This window comes from Rana temporaria, chromosome 5, assembly GCF_905171775.1.
Source record: "Rana temporaria chromosome 5, aRanTem1.1, whole genome shotgun sequence".
Classification (NCBI taxonomy): Eukaryota; Metazoa; Chordata; class Amphibia; order Anura; family Ranidae; genus Rana; species Rana temporaria.
Window position 1 is genome coordinate 357,954,656 of NC_053493.1, and position 15,144 is coordinate 357,969,799.

The following is a 15,144-nucleotide window of genomic DNA, read 5'->3' on the forward strand; positions in this document are numbered from 1 at the left end:
ATGACTTCACCCCAAACAAACAGAGCTCCTCAACAGAGGAGTTTCAACTTTAAACAGCCGCCTGCAAAACCTGAAGATGCACTCACATCAACCTTGTAAAATTTGGAAAATGTGTGAACGGACGACCAAGTCGCCACCTTACACACCTGTGAGACAGACGCTTGATGTCGGAAAGCCCGGGAGGCACCAATAGCCCTAGTCGAATGCGCCGTAACAGGAAAGGGAGGTGCCCATCCCTTAAGGGCGTAGGCATGGATGACGGTCTGTCTGATCCACCGAGAAATGGTGGCCGACGAGACCACCAGGCCCTTTTGTGGACCATACACTGACACAAACAGTGAGTCAGACCTCCGAAACAGAGCCGTGGAAAGACAGGTACACCTGCAAAGCATGTACCACGTCTAAGGTATGTAACGCAGCCTCTTTGGGATGCGACGGCCGAGGACACAAAGAAGGAAGTACAATGTCCTAATTTAGGTAAAAAGCTGAAACCACCTTCGGAAGAAAAGTAGGCTGTGGGCGTAGCACCGCCTTATCCTTATGGAGTACCAAGTAAGGTGACCTGCAAGACAAGGCCGCCAACTCAGAAACTCGTCTGACAGATGTAATGGCCGCTAGAAAGGCCACCTTCTGAGATAGTGTCAAGAGAGGAATTTCTCTGATGTTCTCAAAAGGAGGCTCCTGAAGAGCCGAGAGCACCAGATTCAAATCCCATGGAGGAAGCGGTGGTCTAATTGGGGGAATCACATTTCGAACCCCCTGCACAAACGTACCCACTAGTGAATGGGTCGCCAAGGGTCGTTGAAAGAAAACAACCAAGGCTGAAATCTGTCCCTTAATGGTGCTTAAGGCAAGTTTCTGATCCACTCCTCGCTGCAAAAACAGCAGGACCCTGGAAATTGAATATGTCCGTGGACGCCACTCCATCTCCTCGCACATAGAGATGTAGGCCTTCCAAGTGCGATGATAGATCTTCCGAGAAGATGACGTCCGCGCCCTCAGCATGGTTGAGATGACCAAATCTGACAGACCTCGGTCCCTTAATACCTGGCAAACAGATTCGAGTAGAATCCCTAAAAACCTTTCTTGTAGTGGCACAGGCAAAATTTTCCCCTCTCAGTAAGTCCTGTACTTCCCCCATTAAGGCAGTCCGACGAGTCGGGGAAAGAGGAAGATTTAAGGGGAAAAAATCAGTTTGGCCATAGGAAAGAAACTATCTTGTACCCAGAAGTGACCACCTCGCAGACCCACTGGTCAGTGAGCAGGGAGGTCCACTGATCTGCAAACCCGCAAATTCGTCCCCCCACCCATGAGTTGGGCGGGGGCAAAACTTGATGAGGTAGTAGTCTTGTTAGCCGGCTTGTTTGGCTTGCGCACCCAGGAACGCTTCTGTCCCCCAGCTGGACCTTTATCAGTCTGGAAGGATCTGCCTGCGGTGTGGCTCCTTTCCCCTTAGAGGACTGAAGGAAAAGTGTGCTCTTACCTCCAGTGACAACCTTAATAATGTCGTCAAGCGAGGTACCAAAGAGCCTCCACCTTTGAAAGGCAGATCTGCCAGAGCTTTTTTGGATGCTTGGTCAGCGAACCAGCATTTCGGCCAAATCAGGCGGCGCAATACCACCGCAGATACAGAGGCTCTGGAAATCAAGGGGGTCGCATCCAGAGTGGCATCACAGACATAAACAAGGCCTTGTACCAATTGGTCAGCCAGCCTTACGCACTCTGGAGGAAGCTGATGCTCCTCTAACTGTCTGTTGCAAAATCTTTGCCCATTAAGTGAGTGTCTGAGACACCAAAGTCGCAGCCAATATACCCTGACCCCAGTATGGTGAACATGGAATGGCTCACCGCTTCGGACCTCCTATCAGGGTCCTTAATCGCAGGGGTGCCTTCTACCGGGAGAGTGGTTACTTAACCGAGCAACTGGAGGAGAAGCCCATTTTTTCAAAAGATTTTCCTCAAAAGGATAACGGACTGCCATGCGCTGAGGGACCACAAAGGACCTCTGCGGCCATTCCCATTCCTTATCTATGAACTTATCAAAGAAAGACACATAAGGAAAAACTTTAACAGAGCCATTCGCTTTGTGCGACCCAAATGAGACAGACCCCTGCGTGGACGTCTCAGCTGTATCCTCCAGCTTGAGAGAGTTCCTCAAGAGCATTGACAAGTGCCCTGTCTTGCGCCGACCCGGACGAGGGGTCTTCCTCACAAGGGATATCCTTGTCTGCATCCTCTGACATACCAAAACCGGGGTCCTGAGCCGCAGCCAGGCCTGAATCCGAGTCTGAGCATTCCCCAGAAGATGGCAGGGGGAGGGGATGCTTTTTACCCCCCTTACGCCCGCACGCCGCTTCCACCCTAGCAACAAATTACGCAGGACTGCCGACAGCGTATCCATGGGAACCGCAGGTGCAGGGGCACCGTTTGCTGCCTCTGACAATTTAAGGGAAGGAAGGCCAGATACTGACTCCATAATAACCCACTGACAGCCCTCAGGGACTAAGTAAAAACACTCAATAACTCCACCCTCGTTTCACCGACTGGGGGGTTACCTAGGGGACTCACCACCCAGAGGGAGACCACTCAGCGCTGCTGCCCCCCGCCTTCCGCCTGTACACAGTGTGTGTGAAGAAAACTGAGGTGAATGTACTGCACACCGTTCAGAAAGCCAGTGCTAGAGGCCAAAATGGCTGCCAGACGACTCAGATAAAAGGGCATGGACCACAAGAAAATGGCCGCCCACAGTGCAGCCCTACGGCAAAATGGCCGCCAATGGAAATTTCAATAAAGGCAGGGATACTAAAAATGGCGTCAGCGCTGCAAAAATGGTGCCTGAGCACTGCGAGGTGGACGCGAAGGTCGTGGCAGAGACTTCCCAGGGAACAGACCGCCCCTCACAGAAAGCAGACCCCGACACCCCACAGTCCCCAACAGAGACCCGGAGTCCCCCCACAGGTACACCCCGGTTGCAGCGGCCCTTAGGGCAGGAGGGGAAAGGGTGACAGAGAGCAGGGAAAGGGAGGACAGGAGAACCCCTTAATCCTGGGAATGCCCAGCTGTTCCATCTCGCCGAGGCAGAAGGAACCGTACTTGCCCGTCCTTGCGAGGACTTGCTGGTGCATCCCTGACAGACCTACAACCGAGTGGTACGGAGTAGCTGTAGCCCAGTTATATGTGGACCCCGGAGCATATGCTCACCGGTCACCCCAAGAGCCATGGGGTATGTCGTGGCCGACCCAGCATGTAGCTAAGGTCTGCTCACGCTCTATGGCCGGACTGGGGGAACTACAAGGATCTATAATATCCAGCCTGTCGCCCAGCCGGCAGTTCATAGAAGAATCACGAAAATAAAATAAATAAAAATTTCTTCAGGACTCTGGGCCCATAGGGATCCCGTTCCACCTCCTCTGCTAGGCAGAAAAAAAAACGGCAATTTCCCGGGCGAGTGTGGGAACCAGGATGAATGAAGTAGCAAAAAACAGCTGTTTCATAAGAAAAAAACATATATTTCAATCAGAATATAGCAAATTGAAATTTAGTAATTCAAATTTTCCTAGAGTGGAGATGTCGTATCTCACACTCATCATTTCCCACAAATTAATTTAAGGAATAGAGTACATTTGTGGTATTTAAAATAAAAGTACACACCTATATAGTCTTCACTATGCAATGCATATGGTTTGGCGGGGAGTATATTATGTATCCAGGAGGGTACTAAGACCAAGTGATCGTATAGATATTCCAAGACGCCACGTAAGAACATAGAACAAGTCTATATGAAAATAGAAAAATAAAGTTATTCATGACAGTAATTTGTGGTCAATGCTGTCCAGTTGGTCCTATTGAGGGTAATCAAAAAAACACTCACCTATCTAAAAATTCTCAAATCTTACAGTTAGAGTAGCATTTTATACTCTATTGAAGTCCACGTTTCAAGAAGTATAACATAATGTTCAGAGTTTAAGCACGGATCAGATCCAGATTTTATTTCATTATATTATTTTCTATATAAATACATAAAGACAGCTTACCATGAAGGTCGGTAGTGAGTTATATATATATGTTTAATGTTAAAGTGGAGTTCCACCCATAAATATAACATTACATCAGTAGTTTTAAAAAAATGTCATTAGTCCTTTACGAAATTTTTTTTTTTTTTTTTTAGATGCCTTCAAAGTGTTGTTGCTAGGCAGAATAGTTAATCTTCCCACTTCCTGCACCTAGGTGCTTAAGCTTCACCGCACAGACTCCTGGGAATGTAGTGGGTGTAACTTTCCAGGAGTCTGTGCACTCCCCAGTCTCAAAGAATCATGTGACTTGGACAGCACAGGTGCTGAAACCTGATCTGACACTGCTTGTGCATCACTGAGCATGTGCAAGATTTGCAAGGCTGAAATCCAGGAAGTCATACAGTCTGGCTTCATGATGCCCACACTTAAGATGGCCCCAGTCAATTTCTATTTTATAAAGTGTCTAAATGCTGTAACAACCTAACAAAACGGACCTTAGTTTACAGACTAACTTTACTAGAATACATTAAGCTTGTGTATTACAGGGGTATTTATATTTAAAAAGTGCAATTGTGGCCGGAACTCCGCTTTAACATTATGTATTTGTTTCATTTGCCTTTTTTATAGTCTTATCTAATTTACTTCTGAAGAATACAGTAACCCCGAGTGTACAACTGGAGTAACAGCTTTCCGTGTTTAACAGTGCAGAACCATCATATACATCAAAGTTCTTCCAGTCTGTGTCATAATTTAGATGCTTCACTTATAGCAGCATCCAGTTTTAAATGTTTGCTCATTTAAGGCTTTTTATTGTGTATATTTTTCTATAATAAATTTATATTTTTTATACTTTTGTCCAGCCTGCCTCCATATTTTTTCAATCCTTTATCTAGTAATAGGACGAAGGTACATACATTGTTCCATAACAAGTAGTCTTTACACATATCTTCTGTGTGGTTAAGATACCGGTAATAGGAATTTTGACCTGTGTAAATTCCCTATATTGGAGCACAGTACAGGAGACCCTCTGTGATTTGCTAAGACCTGCTTGACATATCTGCATTTGTGTGTGCATGCCATGGATAGAGCAACCTGTTAATTTTGATGAGCTGCCCTACTGCGAGAAATGTACAGCAAGAAGTCCAAGAGACTTACTTTTTTTTAAATCACGCTAAAAATGCATAGTGCTGGGACACCATGTGGGTTGGCACACACAAAGACACGACGTGGATGCCATTAATTTGTGACTGTCCGTTTTTCTATATTGTTTTATTTTATTATTTTTTCCTGTACATGAAAGTATAATTGTATTTTTCTTGCAATTTCCCACATCTATTTGGGGAGTATACTCTTAGAAGATATTTTATATAAAACATTGTTTCCCTGTAAAAAAAGGTTGCGGCAAAAATTATCCCCCTTTCTTGTCCCGCTGGCAGTACCCCCACACCAAATGCAATTCCTTTAAGTAAATGAGAATGCACCGCAACAACAAGCTTAACACTAAGCTCACAGTTATGACACGCTATTCCCATTCAAAAACCTAATTTAGCTATCAAAAACAGGCAGAAAGTGGCAGTATCCCCTCCCGAATGTCCTGTCTCTGAAAGCCATCCACTGTGGATCGCTTTTCTGAGACCACCACAAGTGGAAACTAGGTCTATATGTGACAAGCAATAATAAAAAAAATTCAAAGATGGTTATTTCCAATTGATTCAAAAAGAAAAATCTGTATGACCAGCTAAATCTCACCCTCCCTTCCAAGACAGCAACATGTTTTCTTGAGTGCACAAAATGTCGGAGTGCATTCATGCTATCCATTGCTTTAATGCAGTGTTTCTCAACTCCAGTCCTCAAGGCACCCCAACAGGTCATGTTTTCAGGCTTTTTATTATTTTGCACAGGTGATTTGATCAGTTTCACTGCCTTAGTAATTACCACAGCCCTTTCATCTGAGGTAAATCCTGAAAACATGACCTGAGCCTTGAGGACTGAAGTTGAGAAACATTGCTTTAATGCAGTGTTTCTCAATTCCAGTCCTCAGGCCCCCCCAACAGGTCAGGTTTTCAGGATTTCCCTCAGATGAAAAGGCTGTGGTGATTACTAAGGCAGTGAAACTGATCAAATCACATGTGCAAAATAATGGAAATCCTGAAAACCTGACCTGTTGGGGGGGCCTGAGGACTGGAATTGAGAAACACTGCTTTAATGCAACTAGGGTTGCCACCTCATCCCTTTAAAACAGAACACATATGAATTACACAGGTTCTGAGGCTAATTTAATGCAGGTAAGGCACCAAATGAGTCTAATTATGACCTTAATTAGCCACAGAACCTGTGTAATTCATATGAATGAATGAATGAATGAAAAACTTATAAAGCGCGGCGCATGCGAACTGAATCACTTCTGGGCGCTAGTTGTTCGTGTCTCATGACATCAAAAGAGCAGAGTTTTGATCTGTCTTCTGAAAGTCAGGTGGTTTTCCTCCAACCGAATGCTGGTTGGTAAAGCGTTCCATAGTCTAGGACCCTGAAAAGCAAACCTTCTTTCTCCTTTGGACTTGTATTTGGTTTTTGGTACCCTGACCAGATTTTGGTCGGTGGATCGCAGAACGCGATTCGAATTGTGAGGTTCTATCTTGTCGCAAAGATATTGCGGAGCCTTCCCATGGATGCACTTATGTGTCAGGCAGAGTGCTTTAAATGCAATTCTGTATTTTACTGGCAGCCAGTGAAGGGTTCTCAACGGAGGTGAGATTGATTCCCATTTTTTTTTCCCAGTCACCAGTCTGGCGGCCGTATTCTGAACGACTTGCAGACGGGAGATTTGGTACTTTGGGAGTCCGAGGTACAGGGCGTTAGCATAGTCCAGTCTGGAATTCACGATTGTTCCCACCACGACTGCTACGTCTTCTTTGGGGATAAATGGAATAAGTCTGCGTAGTAGGCGCAACAGATGGTGCACTCCGCTGACTACTGACCCTATTTGTGCGTCCATTGTCATGAAGGTGTCGAAGATGACCCCGAGACTTTTGACTTTGGAGCTAGGGGTGATGATTTGGCCCAGAATGGGCGGCGGTGTCCAGGTTGTTGCCAGTTGACTCTTTCGGCTGGCGTGAAACATAAGGAGTTCTGTTTTTGAACTGTTGAGTTTAAGATAACTCTTAGTCATCCAGTTTTCTATCAAAGAGAGACATTTCTCTAAACTGGGATGATGATCCTTTTTGTTGCAGATGCGAAAATACAGTTGCGTATCGTCTGCATAAGAGTGATAGAGTAGTTCTTGGCTACTGATAATATCAAAGAGAGGGCGAAGATAGATGTTGAAAAGCACCGGTGACAGGGGGGATCCTTGGGGGACTCCACATGACACCGTGCGCTTTTCCGACGTGAAACAACCCAATTTAACTGTTTGTGATCGGTTTTCAAGAAAGGAAGAAAACCATGGTAAATCACCTTCTGCGACTTCTGCTACCTTGGCTAGTCGCATCAGTAACAGTTTGTGGTCTACCGTGTCAAAGGCTGCGCTTAGGTCCAGCAGAACCAGGAGACAAGATTCTCCTTCGTCTGCGGCCTCGAGGGCATCGTCCCATATTTTGAGTAAGGCCGTTTCTGTCCCGTGTCCGGGACGGAAGCCTGATTGTAATGGATCCAGTAGATTGTGGGTATCTAGATGCTGTTGCAGCTGTTGTACCACTACTTTCTCCATTATCTTGGAGAGAACATTTAGGCCTGTTATGGGACGGCGGTGAGTTGGGTCCTTGGGATCCAGGTTAGGTTTTTTCAAGATGGGCTGGATTGTGCCCTCTTTCAACAGGGATGGCACTGTGCCTTCCTTAAATGACTGGTTTATAAGCTGTGTGATGGGTGGTGCCAGGATGTCGGCACATTCCTTCAGCAGTTTGGTGGGGATGATATCATTGGGCGATGTGCTGTTCCGCAAAGCACCAATGATATTTTTTGTGGTATCGATGGAGATCGGTTCCAGAGTGAACTTTGTTGATTGTAGAGCGTTTCTGTGGGTGTTTTGTGGTTGATTGACAGTGGGGTTTAGGGGGGTATTGTTTTGCATGATGCTTTCCTGGATTCTTTCAATTTTGTTGATGAAGAAATCCGATAGTTCATTGCAGAACTCTTGGGTGTCTGAGTTGGGGACTTTAAGACATCCTGGATTCATGGTCTGGGTGACCATCTTGAAGAGTTTGCGGGGGCGGTTTAGGGCGCTGTTAATCGCCATAGAAAAATGATGTTTCTAGGCTTTGAAGATTTCTTTTTGATATCGTGTTGTTATTGCCTTGTAGATGATGAGGTTATCCTCTGCAGGACTTCTTTTCCAGGCGGCTTCCGCCCTTCTGCGCTCTTGCTTCAGAAGCGACAGCTGGTTGTTGAACCAGCCGGACTTTCTTTTTCGGATGCAGGCTTTGCGTTTCGGTGCTACTAAATCGGCTGACTGTAGCAGGGCTGCGTTTATGGCATCCAGTGTATCTGCGGCTGTTTGATGTGGATGGATTGTTTTGATTCTGTTTCCCAAGGTAGATTTGAAGAGTTCCGAATGGAGCTTCTTCTGAGATCTAGCCCAGTGTATTGTCACCGGCTTGGGTGCTTTTATCACTGGGGGAATTTTGGAGATTATGAAATTAATTGCATGGTGGTCTGTCCATGGCAATGGTTCATTTTCTAAAATGCTTATTTTCAGATTTTGTCTGAAAATTAGGTCGAGTGTGTGACCTGAAGCATGTGTTGGCCCGCATATAAGTTGCTGTAGCCCTAATCCCTCCAGGTGATCAATGCAGGCGTCCGCAATGGGATCCTGTGCGGAGTTGGCCCACAGATTAAAGTCCCCGAGCAGCAAAAGGTGTTTGCTGTTAAGGGTATAAGTGGATATAAACTCCGTTAATGATGGCAAAAACTGCGATTTTGGCCCAGGTGGCCTATAGCAGAGGAGAATGTGAACAGTCTCCTGGGGGGAAGTTTGAAGTTGAAGAGTAAGGCCGGGTACTCACGAGCAAACATGTATGGTGAAAGCGGTCAGTCGGACCGTTTCCACCATACATGTCTGCCAGAGGGCTTCTGTACGATGGTTGTACACACCATCGTACAGAAGTCCGCGCGTAAACAATACGCGGGGCGTGTCCGCGGTGTCGCCGCGTCGATGACGCGGTGTCGCCGCGACAATGACGCGGCGACGTGGGCGGCCCGCCTTTAAAATGCTTCCACGCATGCGTCGAAGTCATTCGACGCATGCGAGGGACGGCGGGCGCCTGGACATGTACGGTAGGTCTGTACTGACGACCGTACATGTCCGAGCGGGCCGAATTCCAGCGGACTGTTTTAAAACAAGTCCACGAATATTTGTCTGCTGGGAAAAGGCCCGGCGGGCAAATGTTTGCTGGAATTCGGCCCGCTCGCGCCCACACACGACCAAACATGTCTGCTGAAACTGGCCTGCGGGCCAGTTTCAGCAGACATGTTTGGTCGTGAGTACGGGGCCTAAGGGTTTCCATGAATGGAAGAGGATTTTGAAGGGCTGGCTTAGTGATTGTAATGCGATTCTTGTGGATCACCGCCAGGCCTCCTCCTCTTTGCCCTATTCTGTTTTCCGTTATAATGCGATAGTTTTCTGGCACCAATTCTCCGAGAATGGTGTTGCAGTCGTCTTGAGAGCCAGCTTTCTGTAATAAAGAGGCAGTCTAGATCGTTTTGTAGTAAGAAATCGTGGATTTCTAATCAGTGTTTTACTGCCGATCTTGTGTTGATCAAAGCACATGATATGTGCTCGAGCTGGGTTAAATAGTTAACATTTTTGATGGTCGATCGTCGATCGAATCTCAAAAGTTGCTCTATTTTTAAGGCCTTTTTGGTGACGGCTGGTAATGCTGTTGCGAATTGTCTCAGACCCCGAATAGAGTCCGCAGAGTATCGCAGATTAGCCATTGTCGCAAGTCACATTGTCGTCAGTCTTTCCTAATTGCGGCGGCCGCGAATGAGGCCTGGTCTGGCGCGGATGCGGGAAGAGCCGCGAGACGCCGGACGTGATGGGTGGAAGACTGTCCAAGTGAGCCGTCACTCGTTGAGTCTTCTCTCCCCGATTGGTCCAGAGGAAGGCGAAAAACCCCAGGCGTGCTGTGCCAATCTGCAGCGATCGGGGGAAAAAATTCCTTCCTGACCCCTTAACGGCGATCGGTGCAACCCTGGATCAATTGGCTAGGGGGGTGTGGTGGACCCTGCCTGGCTGCACTATCCCTGGGGAGAGCCGACTCGTTTGAGAGCGTCCTGCTCTCACTATCCCTGGGGTGAGCAGACTAAGATGAGAGCGTCTGCTGCACCGCTGAATCTATATAGCAAGAGTTCCAACTTTATTAGCTGCAAGCTTGTTCTGGATCAGTGATTGAAAAAAATAATGAAGACTCCTGTCTTACCTCCTGTTTCAAACTCCTGGTTTTTAACTCGCACTTTTGATCAAAGAATGCACTTCTGGTCAGAGAGTCCACATGTGAAGCCACCATCAACTGGGAGCCCAGTGTTCTGTTTTAAAGGGATGAGGTGGCAACTCTAAATGCAACACATTGGGGGTTATTTACTAAAGGAAAATCCACTTTGCACTACTAGTGCACTTGAAGTTGCACTGAAAGTGCACTTGGAAGTGCAGTCGATGTAGATCCTAGGGGGACATGCAAGGAAAATAAAAAAAAACAGCATTTTAGCTTGTACATGATTGGATGATAAAATCAGCAGAGTTTCTCCTCATTTCAGATCTACCCCTCAGGTGTACAGTGACTGCACTTCCAAGTGCACTTGCAGTGCAAAGTGGATTTTCCTTTCGTAAATAACCCCCATTGTGTGTTAACATGCGATTTGTCAAGGTGATTCATTATAATAAATAATAAACATGTCACAATTACCTGTTCTGTGCCATGGTTTTGCATAGAGCAGCCCTGATCCTTGTCTCTGGGGTCCCCTGCCAATGCTCCTGCGCCATCCCCTTCTGATTGCCCCCATAGCAAGCTGCTTGCTGTGGGAGGGCACTCATGCAGGTTCGATCCTGATCTGCACTATGTGTGTCCATTTAACACTTGGTGCGGATCAGCCCTACCCCCTGTTCTCTCACAGGCTGTAATTGACAGCAGCAAAAGCCAGTGGCTGCCACTGCTGCCTCCATGGCCAGTGAGGAGAGAGCAACACTGCTCTTGGGCACAGCACTGGATCGAGATTGGGCTCAGGTAAGTATAAAGCCTCGTACACACGATCGGACATCAAACAAACTTTCCCTTGGATTTTTGTCCAAAGGGAGTTGTCTGGTCATACCCATAGCATATACACGCTCTGACTTTTTCGGCAACAAACACGAACGTAGTGACGTTTCAACGTACTGACGAGAGTTTAAAAGAGGAAGTTCCATTCTCCGGCGTCGCCCTTTGGGCTCCTTCTGCTAATCGAGAGTTAGTAGAGGTTTCGTCTGTGTGCATTCGCGATTTTCAGTTTTGTGCAATTTTGTTAGTTTCTAAACGTCCGTTCGTCAAGCAGACATGTTGCGCAATGGGGCTGTGCTAACTTGACCCACCAAAAAATATAGAAATATGTTTGATTCATATAACCAAAATACACAAATCCAAAGTAAAGACATTTTTTTTTACTCCATCAGTATCACCAGCAAAGCAGCTTTTAGTATTATCACATTATAAAGAAGATGAGAATGTGCGCTGCTTTTCTTGATTTCAGAACTTGCTGCGCCACGAATGTGCTCTTTCAATTACGAACGCTAGTTCTACCAGACAGAACGCTTCCGGCTGGTCTTTGCTTCTGAGCATGCGCGTTTGTACTTTGTCCAAAAGTCTGATTGCTTGCTGTACACACCATCGGACTAGGCACCATCGGACTCTTGTTGACATAAAGTTTGTCAGTTTGCAGACCAAAGTTTTTGTCCGATGAAACCCAAAAAAGTATGTCCGATGGAGCGTACACACGGTCGGACTATTTTGAAAACGTGCTCATTTTGAAGTTTGTTGGCAAAAAGTCCGACCGTGTGTATGGGCCTTAAGAGGGGGCTGGAGGGGATCTTGTGCACAGGTTTTTTTTATTTTATTTTTAATAATTGCCATTTAGCACTGTGCACTGGGGGGCATTGCAAAGTGGGGAATAAAAAAGTGTGGCACTCCGCTTTAACTATTTTTAATCCATATGTTGCTAGAATTAGTAAATAGGTTGAAAAGTATAACATTTAGGTGCCGCTCAGGTAAAAATGTAAAGTCCAACTAGACCACTGTGAGTGCAGGCAGGGACAGGGAGCTTGTCCTAGCTCCAAGCTGCAGAAATGTCAACGCAAAAGATTCCTTAGCGGCACATCATAAATTGCACCCATGTGAATGAAGTGAGATGAATGGCAGCCTCAGCCCAGACACCAGCCAGGCCAAGCCTCCAATGCATTTCGCTCAGCCTCTTGGAGCTTAATCATAATCAAGCTCCAAGGGGTGGAGCGAAACGCATTGGGTCTGTTGCCTGGCTGGAGTCCGGGCTGAGGCTGCCATTCATCTTACCTATTCACATGGGTCTGCTTTATGATGTGCAGCTTATGGATTTTATTTTGAGATGGGAAAGTATATTTTATTTTCATATCTTCAGTTGCTTCCTGGTTTCTGGCCTATGCCAAAATTATGTCATACGTCCCAGGAGTGTTCAGTCTTCCTTTAAAGTGGAGGAGGGGCTTTGTCTGCTAAGCACACCCTCCTGTTTGCAAGTCTGATTTAACCACTTCCATACCGGGCACATATACCCCCCTCCTGACCAGGTGAAATTTCAGCTTACGGCACTGTGTCGCTTTAACTGACAATTGCGCGGTCGTGCGACGTGGCTCCCAAACAAAATTGGCGTCCTTTTTTCCCCACAAATAGAGCTTTCTTTTGGTGGTATTTGATCACCTCTGCGGTTTTTATTTTTTGCGCTATAAAACAAAAAAAGCAACAATTTTGAAAAAAAATTCAATATTTTTTACTTGTTGCTATAATAAATAGCCAAATTTTTTTTTTTCCCAAAAATTTTTTCTCAGTTTAGGTCGATACGTATTCTACATATTTTTGGTAAAAAAAAAAAAAAATAATAAAAAAAAAAAAAATCGCAATAAGCGCTTACAAAATATGGGACAGAATTATTATTATTATTATTTTTTTTTACTAGTAATAGCGGCGATCTGCGATTTTTTTATTGGGACTGCGTCATTATGGCGGACACATCGGACACTTTTGACACATTTTTGGCGCCATTCACATTTATACTGCGATCAGTGCTATAAATATGCACTAATTACTGTATAAATGTGACTGGCATTGAAGGGGTTAACACTAGGGGGTGAGGAAGGGGTTAAATGTGTAGCCTGGGTGTGTTCTAACTGTGGGGGAAGGGGGGTGACTGGGGGAGGTAACCGATCTGTGTCCCTATGTACAAGAGACACAGATCGGTCTCCTCTGTCCCCTGACAGGACGTGGAGCTCTGTGTTTACACACAGAGCTCCACGTCCCTGCTCTGTCACTGCTGATCGTGGGTGCCTGGCGGACATCGCGACCGCCAGGCACGCGCATCGGCATCTCGGGGACGCGCTCGCGCGCCCCCCAGTGGCCGGAGGAATCCAGGACATCAATTGACGTCCTGTTGAGTTTCCAGAGCCACTGTGAGGCCGTCATTTTACATGCGGCCGGTATTCTAGTGGTTAAAGTGGTTCTAAAGGCAGAAGTTTTTTTTATTTTAATGCATTAACCACTTACCCCCCGGACCATATTGCTGCCCAAAGACCAGAGTACTTTTTGCGATTCGGGACTGCGTCGCTTTAACAGACAATTGCGCGGTCGTGCGACGTGGCTCCCAAACAAAATTGGCGTCCTTTTTTTCCCACAAATAGAGCTTTCTTTTGGTGGTATTTGATCACCTCTGCGTTTTTTATTTTTTGCGCTATAAACAAAAATAGAACGACAATTTTGAAAAAAATGAATATTTTTTACTTTTTGCTGTAATAAATATCCCCCAAAAATATATAAAAAAACATTTTTTTTCCTCAGTTTAGGCCGATACGTATTCTTCTACATATTTTTCGTAAAAAAAAATCGCAATAAGCGTTTATTGATTGGTTTGCGCAAAAGTTATAGCGTTTACAAAATAGGGGGTATTTTTATGGCATTTTTATTAATATTTTTTTTTACTAGTAATGGCGGCGATCAGCGATTTTTTTTTCGGTATTGCGACATTATGGCGGACACTTCGGACATTTTTGACACATTTTTGGGACCATTGGCATTTTTATAGCGATCAGTGCTATAAAAATGCATTAGATTACTATAAAAATGCCACTGGCAGTGAAGGGGTTAACACTAGGGGGCGGGGAAGGGGTTAAGTATGCCTGGGTGTGTTCTTACTGTGGGGGGGGGGGTGGCCTCACTAGGGGAAACACTGATCCTCGGTTCATACATTGTATGAACAGAAAATCAGCATTTCCCCTGCTGACAGGAACGAGAGCTGTGTGTTTACACACACAGCTCCCGTTCCCCGCTCTGTACCGAGCGATCGCGTGTGCCCGGCGGCGATCGCGCCCGCCGGGCACACGCACGGGAGTCGGGGGCGAGCGGGGGCGCGCGCGCGCCTCCGGCGGCGCGCGTGCGCCCCTAGTGGCGGCTAAAAGGCAGGACGTCCATTTACGTGGTCTCGCCTAGGAGAGCCACCTTGTGGACGTATTATGACGGTGCGGCGACGGCAAGTGGTTAAAGGGGTTGTAAAGGTTTATGTTTTTTCACCTTAATGCATTAAAGGGGTTGTAAAGGAAAACATTTTTTTCCCCTAAATAGCTTCCTTTACCTTAATGCAGTCCTCCTTCACTTACCTCATCCTTCCATTTTGCTTTTAAATGTCCTTATTTCTTCTGAGAAATCCTCACTTCCTGTTCTTCTGTCTGTAACTCCACACAGTAATGCAAGGCTTTCTCCCTGCTGGTGTGGAGATAGCCTCTTGAGGGGGGAGGGGGCGAGCAGAAGTGTCAGGACACTCTCTACTCAAGAGGCTCTCTCCACACCATTACTGTGTGTAGTTACAGACAGAACAACAGGAAGTGAGGGCTTCTCAGAAGAAATAAGGACATTTAAAAGCAAAATCGAAA